This window comes from Mixophyes fleayi, chromosome 6 (genome assembly GCF_038048845.1).
Source record: "Mixophyes fleayi isolate aMixFle1 chromosome 6, aMixFle1.hap1, whole genome shotgun sequence".
Taxonomy (NCBI): domain Eukaryota; kingdom Metazoa; phylum Chordata; class Amphibia; order Anura; family Limnodynastidae; genus Mixophyes; species Mixophyes fleayi.
Window position 1 is genome coordinate 63,002,912 of NC_134407.1, and position 12,863 is coordinate 63,015,774.

At 42.4% G+C, this 12,863-nt stretch overlaps 1 protein-coding gene across 1 annotated transcript in view; it reads left to right on the forward strand.

Annotated features, from left to right (window-relative positions):
- Positions 1-12,863, forward strand: part of C6H17orf67 (chromosome 6 C17orf67 homolog) — a 65,828-nt gene that overhangs the window by 736 nt on the left and 52,229 nt on the right. The window lies entirely within an intron of this gene.

The following is a 12,863-nucleotide window of genomic DNA, read 5'->3' on the forward strand; positions in this document are numbered from 1 at the left end:
ACTTTACTTAAGAACACTGCAATTGGATGTTTGATAGCCCATCTTATTCTGTTGCAAACTAAAACATTGTGAGCAGCATCAACATGTTAAATAGTTTGAAAATTCCACTCATGTCTGATATCCCAGGAGGATGGCACTCCACTGAAAGAAGACTTTTGTCCATTCATTTTTCAACAGACTTAATATTACCCTGTAGGTTTACTGATTCTAGAAGCTCAGGATAGTTCCTATGCATGTTGAAGAGTTAAGACCTGATTGATTTCCTTATATAAATGTTTTTGAAATGAAAGCGTTAAATAGGTATTGTTATAACAAATTATAAGTACTGAAGTGCATGTGAACTTCGTGATAATTTAAAATATTTATTTAGATATATTTCACTACAGCCACAGATTTGCATGAAGCATTTGACTGTAAAATCTCTAAATGCGTTAAAAAAAACTACCATCTCAGCCAGTTTAGACACCTTCACTGAATAATTTAAATATTTAATTTGCTAATCTCTTTTAAAGGAAGTGATTATCTAAATATGGAATCGGACGGTTTATGTGGACAGCTCACTGTTCATCATCAACATTCTAACTATTTAAAAACAAAAAAACAGGACTGTGTGTTACAGTGAAGGGGGTATGAGCAGAAAGACCAATCAGTGGCTGCAGTCAAGATATCACCCCCCCCCCCTCTGCCATTTTAAATTGGCATGTGAAATATATTTGCTGGTTCTGTATTATAGAACCAGAGGAGCCCCAGGAAAAACGGCTGCATGGAGCAGCTCCTGGGGCTCTGGTTCAGGGAGGAGGATACTAAAATTTAGGAGGTGAATGGTAGTGCAGCTAAGACAAACCCATTTATAAACACAAACACAACAATTTTGTTGATTGTTTGTTTCGACATCCAATCTTATTCTTTTGCACTATAAATCTTCTTGTAATATCATAATTCTCTTTTTCATATTTTAATAGCCAGTTTTTAGTCAACAATATTTATCTCATCTTATCAACTTTATAAAAGTTTATGAATGTGCTCAGAATGCATAGTGACATATATAATTGCCTTCAATGTCATTCTCTTGCACACTAAACCGGTGTGTAAGCAACACCCAGATGCGAAACAGACTGAAAATTCCACTCAAGTCTTGTGGAATCTGATTTCCCATGAGGATGGTGCTTCTCTGAAGGAAGACTTTTGTCCATTCATTTTTTATGCAGTTTTAAATCCTGTACAAACAAACATCCCTCTGTTGATACACTGTACAGATATACTTTTAAAAGCTCAAGACAAGACCTTCAGAGGTTAAGAGCTAGGAAGGATTGTGTTTTTGGTGTGTAATGGGTTAATGAAAAATGAAACATCATCAAAATGCTAATTTATTCTAATAGGTGGTAAAATATAAACTGGTCTTTATGATATAGTTAAACATGCATATTTTTGACATATAGATCACTGAAAGTGTTGCTTTATATGATATATGATACATTTTGGCTTTCACAAAAATCTCTAAGCCTCTCTGAATGGCATCAATAGTAAAACCATCACTCAAAAGTTATTACAATGTAAATAGTTCATACAAATACATTTGATTTGTTAATCACACTTAAATGACTACTAAACCTAAATACAAGATGGCTTATATAAAAAAATTACTAATATCTACAAATATATATCTGGATGTGTAAGAGTGAAAGAAGTGAATAACAGAAAACAATAACAGACATACAATTACATTGTAAATGTACACAGAATATCAGTATCTATCAGTCTTGATAATGTTTAAGTGCCCATTACAGTATAGCTTCCTATTTTCACATATTATTAACTTTGGAATAATTGAACCTATATCTATACATACACAAATTTTGTCAAGTTCACACTTCTTTTTGAATGGGGGGTGGAGGAGGGTTTAAGGGAAGTCTAATAAGCAGTTCTGTGTTAAATTAGCATAGTGGGTCCAAGCCATTTTGCTCATTGTAAATAACCTCCTATGTTTTGATAAAATATGGTTTCTTATATAAGGTGGCCACCAGACGAGTGTGTCTAAAGGAGCTCCTTGATCAAGTCCTTTAAATCCATCTCAATCCATCTAACATCCTATCAAAAATCACCTTGTTAAGTTACCAGAAGTGTTGATGATATTCATCTATGACAACCCCGATTCCCATGGAACTTGATATGTTCGCCTGTACTTGGTTTTCCCCAGGACTTATTCTCAAGTTGTAGTAACTTAACACAGACAGGTTGGCACAATAGGATACCAACAAAGAGAATAGACTGACTGGCGAGCAACACTGTGGGTTCAATGACAGCTGGGATAGAAGATGCATCAATAGGCTACTGATGTAGCAGGTATAAATGAAGGAACAAGAAAGATGCAGTACACACGTTCAACCAGTACTCCTTTTGGCAGTAGAGAGTCTATACATGTGACTTTGTACTGAATTGGCCTGTGTTTTGGCCTTTGCCTGTCTGATTTGAGTTTCCCATACCTATATTTTCCCTAGGCAAGCATTTCAGCTTTAAGGAAAAAGATATAGATAAAACTACACTTGCCTTTTCCCAGTTGTTGACAAATGTGTTTCTGTCTGAGATGGGATAGATTCATGATGAATAAATGCAAGATAATGTTTTCGGTAACCTAAATATTCATGCAGTTTATACCCTAGATGGGACGTTAGTGGGTAAATCCATGATGCAGTAGAATTTAGACAATTGTCTGGACTACAGCTGGCTCTATTGCAGGCTGTTACCGTAGTTGGAAGATGACAGCCCACACAAGCTGACAGTATTTTCCCTCTTGCCCAATAAAATTTGAGAGGATCATTATTGGGGATTGTGGTCTTCTTCAGCCCTCACGTGCTTATTAGGGTGGCCCTAAGAGGACCATGCCTGAAGAATGAATCACTAGATCAGGGATAACACATGTTTATTTTAATTACATGCAAGAAGCAAGTGCTTGCTGTCTTCTAACTTAAGGTCAGATACAAATTCACATTATTAAATTGTGCACATGTAGCAGTCCTTTCTTTCTTATAGATAAGAAAAAAATCTACCATACAGGGGCCATGTAGAGTTTGACATACATCCTAAATGGAAGCACAGTGACCTTTTCTGGATTGCGCATGTACAGTAAAATGGAGTAACATGGTCTGCATACAAACTGGGATGTATCTGCCTGTTGTGCCTCTTGTGTTGAGAGGCGGAATGTGGTAGGGAAAGTGTGGGCTAGCATAGCTTGAGTACAGTAAGGGTGTGTTATACACCTTATGTTGTATGTAGGGGTGGATGCAGGCACATATAAAAAGAAAAGAAAAAGAAAAAAATGAAGGCCCCCACCCCCAAAAGTAAAGCCAGATCTAGTGCTGCCAGCCTAGACTATTGGCAAAATCGGGGGGACGAAAAGTAGGGGGGTCCCTCCAAAACTGCAGATACCTGTACTGGGCTATACCAGTCAGGGCTGCTGGCACTATAGCAGTGTGGTGTACACTGTATTAGTAGCAACTAGTCCCTTTGGGGACTGGGCCCGCAAAATAATGCAGCCTACCACCTAGGACAAACCAGCCCAATGCTGATAGCACTAGGACTTTTCCCACAACCCTAGGTGATGGGTGTGGATTAATAACTATAATTACAGGATTAAATATTAATTTTTGCATAGTGCCCTAAAGATTGCAGCATGTCCTGGCTGACTTTAAGTGGTTGGGCATGTTGGCACTTTTAGTACTACAAGCTCCAGCATACTCATACTCATGGCTGCCAGGGGATGTTGGCACTTGAGGAAGCACAATATGCATCCAGGGCTTGCTGGAACCTTCAGTTAACCGTGAAAGAAAATCTAAATAAAACACATACACACCACATTAAAACATGCACTGAAATAAATACACCCCACACTACCCCATTTAGAATGCTTTATTTTCTCACCTAAGTATCAAGGATGGCACCTCACACACTTGACTTTTGTAAATTAAAATAATAACTTACCTCCTCCTGGCAGGCAGGTGAGGATGCAGTTCAGATACACTGATATCTGATGCAGATTTCTAGAGGGGGGGATCGAAATGAAAGATTTCGAAACAAAGGCAAAAAAACCCTTTGTACCAATTAGTCAGCAACAATCCCACCCATTACACCAATACCATAACCAACCCTCTCCTCACAATTTACACCAATACCACCGCCACCGCTCTCCCCACACATTAAACCAATACAACAGCCACTCCTCTCCATACATTACACCAAATCTGCCGCCACCCCTCTCTCCACACATTACACCAATACCATCCCAACCCTCTACCTACTCACTATATCAATACCACCACTAACTAACCCTCTCCCCACACATTACACCAATACCACCACCACCCCTCTCCACACACATTACAATAATAACACCCCCACCCCTCTTCCCACATGCAGGGACTGGCTGACAAATTGTAGTCTGGGGTGCAAGCACACAGCAGTAACCTCCAAATCCTCATAAATAGCCCCTTGTGATAATTAATCCCCTCATAGTAATCCCTAACCCCCTTATCAGTCAGTCCCATCATCCTGTCACTAACCTTCTCAAAATCATTTAACCTCTTATCATAATAATCTCTTTATCAACATTAACCTCCCTATCATTAATTTACCCCCAACATAACAAATTAACCCTCTTTCACATTACCTTGGAGGCCTACGTGAGTAATTTACCTAGATCCCTGTTATAGGTGATAGTAAGATTGTGAGGTAGAAGTGCATAGGTGGACTTGCCTTCTAATTGTCTGACTATTTTGTCTTCATAGTCTGGTTATGTCCCCTCTCTTATCAGCTGGTTTGATCGTAATCTCCCTGTGTGTTAAACTGCCTGGAAATTGCCTACAGAACAGCCAAACAAAAGAGGTGGTTGCGAGAGGCGAGAACAGCGCGTTATCAGTTTCTTAGAGTCGTTAAGGGCTGACAGGACTCTTAAGGCAGTGCCAGAAGCCAGGAACTAGGAGACCAGTTTCCTTATCACAGAAAATGAGAGCCCTCACCTCCCCACCTATCCCCAGACTTGAAGGGTTTGGGAGAAGTTACACTGGTAGATTCTAATTTCTAGGGTGGATACTTTTGAGATATGTACTGTATTTTTGAAGAAGGGCTTAGGATTTGGTAAAGGCACTTGTCCAGAAGGGTAAAAAGGGCATATGGTAGTGAAAGACTTCAGTAAATTAGTGTCAGGTCTAAAAGGCAAAGTTGGTATGGATTTATGGATGTAGATTTTAACTTTGAGAACTTATATCTACGGGGGAACACACCTGAAGATGTATTGATGCAATACAATAGAGAGGTTGTTTGACTGGAATACATTGAAATATTTCACACTGTAGGCAAAATTCTGAGGGTACAGTTGAGTGCATGAAGTGTGGGGGTTTGGTAACGTGCAATGTAGTACACAGAGTATGTAGGCACTGCCTGGGCAAAGCGTAACATGTACTGCAGTGCACCGATGACTTGACACTGTTTGTGCGTACTGTGCAATAAGTTACACCGATGTGTTGGCACTGGTTGGATAGTGCACAGCATGTAATGAAGTACACTGAGGTGTTTGCACTATTTAAACAGCACGTAGTATGCAATAAGATACATGGATTTGTTGACACTGTTTGAACAGTGTGTAGTGCGCAATAAGCAGTACGGTTATGTTGGCGCTGTTCGAACAGCGCTTAGTGTGCAATAAACAAATTAATAAAACTGAATATATCACAGTGACCCTGTAGAACAGAGATAGATAGCAAGTGCAGCCGAGTACACACACACACAGATGACAATAGCTATCAGGCGGGATTGGCACAACCAAATACAGTGGCAGGCACGGAGTATTAGACCCCCACTGGACTTCACCAGGGATCCCTGCAAGAAGGTGTGGTCTTCACTTAGTGAGGACCCAGGTCGCTACTCAGTGTAGTAGGTTCACTCCGTGAAAGCAGCAGAGAACTTAGCTGGTATAAGGACTCTGCCGAAAACATCACATGTGGAAATGCAGGTAAGGGTGTGATACTGACTGGGATACTGGACACAGGAGTGTTCTGAGCAGGTTGAGGAGTGCACTGAGCAGGTTCTTATAGTAGTTGGTTGATTGGTGATTCCCCACATGTATCATCAGTACTGGAGGTTAGTGGTGACACCTGAGAGAGGTGTTATGTCATCTCTAGCCTGAGGGTGAGCCTAGCTGAGTTCTGTTAATTCAAATTGGCAATGTTAGCAATCAGTGGGCCTGTTGAGTGTTGGAGGCAGGCCAGTGATGTCTAAGACTGCTGGTACTGACAGAACCTTCACTCAAAATGGTGGCCATCTGACACCCAAAACTACTTTTATAGAGGAATTTTCTCAGGAAACTTTTGATTGCCCGTGGAGACTGCATACCTGATGCCCCCACCCAGTTTTGTTCCTCCGGGCTAAATCCCTTCCAGTCTACCAGATATTGAAGGGTACTTCTGTATCTGTGGACATCTAAAACCTGCTTGATTTTGTACTGAGATGACACTACAACTGATGGTGGTGACTTGTCCTCAGAGGAGTACCTATTGATGTTAAACAGTTTTTGCAGTGAGATGTGGGACACATTGGGAATCCGCAGAGAGTCTGGTAGTTTTAGCCTAAATGCCACAGGATTGATGACTTGGGTGATTTGAAAAAGTCCAATGTATCTTGGGGCAAATTTCATGTAAGGTACCAGAAGTCGAATGTTCCTGGTTGACAACTGCCATCCAAATGCGGGCCCTTCCATTTTCTTTTATCGGCCACCGTTTTGTATGCGGCCAAAGATTTGGCCAGCAATGTCTTGAAATTCGTTCAAATGTCCTGGAATTGTTTGTGTACATTGTCCACTGCTTGTACTTCCAATGACACAATAACTGGGGGTTCGGAAAGTCGGAGGTGGTACCCATGGAGTGCAAAGAATGGTGTGGAGCCTGTACTCGAGTGGTAGTGCAGATTGTGGGCAAATTCTGCCCACAGGAGGAAGTACACCCAGTCTTCCTGGTTGCCTGAGATGTACATGTGCTTGAAGGTTTAGAGATTATGGTTCACCCTCTCTGTCTGATCATTAGAATGAGGGTGATATGCAGAGGAAAAGTTCAGTTCTATGCTAGCCTATAGAAGGCCCTCCAGAACCGGGATGTGAATTTGGTGTCCCTATGTGATGTAATGTCCCTGGGGCAGCCGTAGAGTCGGAATATGTCATGAATGAAGATTCGTGACAATTCTGCAAGGGTACAAAGTGGACTGTTTTAGTGAACCGGTCCACTAGAACCCAGAAGATGTTACATCCTTTACATGTTGGTAGGTCACTGATAAAATCCATGGATATATTAGACCAGTGTTGACATGGCATGAAGAGTGGACACAGGGGCCCTTGGGGCTTCATCCTCAGAATCTTGTGTTGGGCACAATTGTTATAGGTGTACATGCATTCCTGCACATCTTTCGTGTTAGTTGCCCACCAGTAAGATCTGGAGGTTTTGGGGTATCCCAAAAATTATAATACGTGTTCCCAGCAGATTAATCTGATTCTCAACCCTGCTGGTATGAACGATCTGCAAGGGTAAATGCCTGTCAGGATGGTATTCTTGGCTGCTAGGATAGTAGCTAGGTCTAGGAGTGGTTTGGGGGTCACCTCCTTCTCTTTGTCCATGTTGTTGAAAGAGCGGGAGAAACCATCTGCTTTGGTGTTCCAATGACCAGGCCGAATGGTGATAGTGAGTTGGAACCTGGAAAAGAACAGTGATCAGTGTGCTTGTCTTGGGTTTAGTCTGCTGGCCGACTACAGATATGCCAGGCTCATGTGATCATTGAATACTGTCACCAGGTGTAGGCCCCTTCAAACAGATGTCTCCACTGCCTGATTGCCAGCAAGATGGCTAGGATTTTTTTGTCCCCAATGTTGTAGTTCCTCTCTGCGGGCAGCATCTTGTGGGAATGGTAGCCACAGGGGTGAAGCTTCCCCATGGTATCCTGCTTTGATAGTACAGCCCCTGTGCTGATGGCAGAGACATCCACTTCAAGTATGCAGGGTTTCAGGCTGTTAGAGGATGGTGCTCATGTGAAGGCCTCTTTCATGGTATTGAAAGCCTGAAAAGCTTCTGATGGCCATTGTTTATGATTGCTACCTTTCCTGGTGAGGGCCTTTATTGGGACTACAAGCATGGAGTTAATTTTATGAACTTCAGGTAGTAGTTCGAAAACCACCAGGAATCGTTGAGTGGCTCAGAGGCCAATGGGCAGTGGCTACTATTTGATGGCCTGGAGTTTTACTGGATACATTTCCATCCTGTGCCTGAAATGATGTACCCAAAGAAAGGTTGGCTTGTAGTCATTTGAACACATACTTCATTTGTTGCTAGTGGGTCGTGAGGAAAGAAGGGAATATTAAAATATCCAGGGAGACTACAACACATGAGCACAGGAAGTCTCTGAATATAATATTCAAAAATCCCTGGAAGACAGTTGGGCACTGCAGAACCCGAAGGACACATCACCAAGTATTCAAAGTGGCCATCCCTTAATGTGTTAAAGGTGGTCTTCCACTCATCTCCTTGTCGAATCGGGATAAGGTTGAATGCCCCATAAGCTCTAACTTGGTAAATAGAGTGGCCCATTTCAGGCTATCAAATAGTTCATAATGGTTATGGCGTTAAGACCCCTGTAGTCATTGCAGGGGTGGAGTAACCCATCCTTTTTGTTTATGAAGAAGAACCCGGCTCTGGCGGGTGATTTGAACCTTCATGTAAATCCCTTCGTCAGATTCTCCTGGATGTACTATGACATCGCTTGGGTCTGGCAATGAAAGTGGGTATACCCAATGCTGAGGTGGGGACTCCCCTGGGATTAGTTTGATCTTGCAGTCAAAAGCTCAGTGGGGTGGCATCTGCTCCGCTCTCCATGTGTTGAAGATGTCAGAGAATTAAGAGTAGTGGGAGGGAAGGGCTATGGTGACCTCAGATTGGCATGGTACCACGAGGCTTTCTTTGACCACTTTGGTGAAACAATGTAGTGGACATTCGATCCCCCATGGCTTGACCTCTTAAGAGGTGCAGTCCAGCATGGGAGAGAGTAGAAGTAGTCATAGGACCAGAAAGGGGAGGAGTTTGGAGTGATAGATTCCAATTTTCATGTAGGTAGTAGTGATACACTGTGTGATGGAGATATGTGGTATCTTAACCCTATACACTGAGAACAGAGAGAATGGATGAGGTAGTTTGCAGTTCAAGGCCCCTGTTTTTGGCAAATTTAGTGGAAATAAAGTTGCCGGCCACACAAAAATTGATAAATGCCTGTACCCCGGATTTTCCCCTGGGGACACTGAGGGTGATGGGTACCATAGATAGTTTGGGTTCAGGGAACATTTTTACTGAATAACTGCCTGGTCCAGCTTCCCTGGTAATGACTAGGCTTGGCCTTTCCCTTTTTCTTGGGGAATTTCTCCAGCTAGTGATCCGGGGTGGCACAGAACAACTTATTCTTAGAGTGCTCGCTCTTGTGGGGTAAGCTGTTTTTGCACAGCTGAATGGGTTCCTTATACTGGTATTAAGGTGGTTGGTACTGGGGTGCCCGTTTGTGTGAGGGGTCCTGGGACCCTCCTCTTTTGGGTGTGCTTTCAGTCAGCTGGATGCTAGGAAGTCCTTGATGTGATTTGCCAATCCTTTACAGAAGATGGCTAGGAAATCTCCCACTGAGGAGGATCCTTGGTATAGCGAGGAGGATGCCGCTGATACGACATTTCCCGAGTCATCAAAGACCCTCTGGAAGGCATTGATGAACACTGTAGTCCTGAAGTAGAGGGCCTTCCTCATCCCAGAAAGGAGAATCCTACGCCGGGGCCTAGCCAGATATCAGCGAGATGACGTGCACTACCCTAGCCCTCCCAGAAAAACAATCACCAGGCAATAGTTCAAAGTGAATAAAGAACTCATTGAGAAATCCACGACAGCCACTGAGGTCCCCTCTGTATATCAAAGGTGGTTGGACCCTGCCCTGGGTACCATAGGCATGGGGCTGGCAGCTATGACAGTGAGATTCCCTGAGGGTATGGATAGAAGCTTATTCAGGCATTATGACAAGGCATTATCAGCACTTGGTTAATTTGTTTGATTGCCCTCCTTTCAACTGATGTCTTGCAGGAGATCCATCGCAAATGGAATTCTGGCTGTATTCATGGCCTGAGTATTCTGGGAGATCTTGGGCTTTTGTATCTATGGGGGACCACACCAGGAGGTGGATAGATGCAATACAAAATAGAGGTGTTTCACGCTGTAGGCAAAATGCTGAGGGTACAGGTGAGTACATGAAGTTTGGGAGTTTGGTAATATGGAATGGAGCAAAAAGAGTTTGTATCGGCAGCAGGGCCCTCTTAAGAACCTCTTGGGCCCCCGGGCACAGCAGTGCACCGGGGCCCTTATATATACAAAAAAAATAAAAAAAAATATTATATATATGGGCCATGCAGCCCAGGGGGGCCCTCCAGACATCCGCAATGGATGTCGGGCGGGCGTGATGACGTCACGCCCGACATGCACTGCCAGCGCGACGGAGGAGGAGACCAGGGAGGGAGCCGGATCGCCAGCTGATAGCACGGTAAGTATTTTCTTCTTTTTTTGCAGGGTTTTTTTTTTCCCTGCCTCCGGAGGGCCCCCCTGGGCTGCAGGGCCCCCGGGCACCTGCCCAGCGTGCCCAATAGGAAAGACGGCCCTGCTTGACAGCATGCAGCATGTACTGGGGTACAAGGATGTCTTGGCACTGGTTAAAGAGCGCGTAGCATGCAATAAGGTACACAATGTGTAGCATGCAATAGTGTACATGGATGTGTTGGCAGTATTTGTCAAGTGCAAAGCATGTAATGAGGTACATAGCATGCAGCATGCAATAAACAAATGGATACAATGGAGTCTAAGGCCTCCATCGGACTTCACCAGGGATCCCTGCAAGAGGATATGAAATTCGCTCATTAAGGACCCAGGTCGTGGCCGAGTGTATCACTCCGTGAAAGCAGAAGCATACATATCTGGTATGAAGAATCTGCTGACAACACAGCAGATGGAAATGCAGGTATGGGTGTGCTGCTGTTGGGGAGAATTGACAACAAACATGAATAGAATGATGTTAAGTTTTAAGATACTACAGTGGCTATAGAACTGTCCCACTGGGGTGACTTCCTCATATTCAGGGGCAGAAATTTGGATGTAACCAGGGCATCAACTGGATTCTGGTGACCTGGTAGTGAGCCCTTACTGGTGTGAGAAGCATATTACCAGGACTTTTTCCTCTCTGACCGTTACAGCTGTTGTTAAGTAGCATATGCACTGACCTTTCCGATCGTGGTTGTAGGGGAGAGGTGCAGATTAACTTGACTATGGAGCTAAGTACCTGATTTCATACCATGAGCTAGTTCATCAATAGCTGGAGTCTGGGCAGCTTTCACTTGTTCCTGAAATAAACTAAGAATATTTGTAAGCTGCAAACACTAATGTTATGTAGTGTGTAGGGCCTCCTTAGGTCAAGAATGGCGGAAACTTGTATTGGCATTCAAATTTTTGAACTGTTTCAAATTATTCTAGTATCCCCCAATGTGAGAGTATTTTTTTGCATTGGGTGGGCCTCAACACAGTCACTGAGTTAGTCCATATTTGTATCCATTAGGTAAAGGCATTTGAATATAGAACAGATGTAGCTGGACAAATGTTGACTATAGTGGTAGAACTCTGCTGGGAGGGGGGAGGGTTGATGTTGGTGTCCTAACATTATATTGCTGACATATAGAGCAGTTGAGTACAATGGGCCTGATTCATTAAGAAAAGTTAGGCAAATTAGTAGGTTTTCTCCTGGACAAAACCATGTTACAATGCAAGGGGTGCAAATTAGTTTATTACTTTGCACATAAGATAACTACTGGATGTTTTTTCATGTATCACACAAATACTTGTTGTTTGTACACTGAAATTCAAAGCTTTATTTGTACACTGAAATTCAAAGTTGATCTGGAACATGCCTTACCCCAACTTTAAATCTGCCATCACATTTTAAATTTGCCTCCCCCTCCAATGCAACATGGTTTTGCCAAAGTGCAAAGTTACTAATTTTTTTGCTTTACTTTCCTTAATGAATCAGACCCAATATGTTTATAATTTTTCGAAAAACCTTTTTACCAGAATTGTTTTTTTTAGAAATCTATACCATGCTCCTTTGAATACATGTGACATTGAACAGGACATGTAACTCAAATAGTGATTAAAGGCATTTGAAATCATGTTGTGACCATTAACTTTTAACCAGATACCATTATCACATAATTTGCAGCTATCATCAATCCACTACAATTTTACTTTTATTATACTTTTAATTTTACTTTTCTATTAAAGGCTGCAGTGTGCATGTCTATAACACATTGTGTTGCGTAGGGAGTGATTGTTTAACAATAGCAGAATACCAAGGCAGTAAAGTAGTAAAGTAGCATGAAAGAGCTGAACTATTAGATCTACATGTTTAATGGGTCTGCATGTAGACATGAGGCAGCCTCTTCTTAGTCAAGTCCCAAAATTATGGAGGACACCTACGGATATGTGGAGATGTTGCCCATAGGAGCCAATTACATTTTATCTATATTTTATCAAGTACATTCTAGAGAATGATAGCTAGAATCTAATTGGTTGCTATGGGCAACACCTCCAATATTCCTTTTTAGAAAGTTTGATACATTTAGCCCCTAGAGTCTGTGTAAATATTAGCAATTACACTCTGAGCAAGTGTAAAAGCCCTAGTTAGCACATCTGTGCAGAATTGAGAAGTTCAAATGGTTAGTATAAATAAACATCACAACCAAAGGCAGGGGCGGATCCAGAAAAAATAAT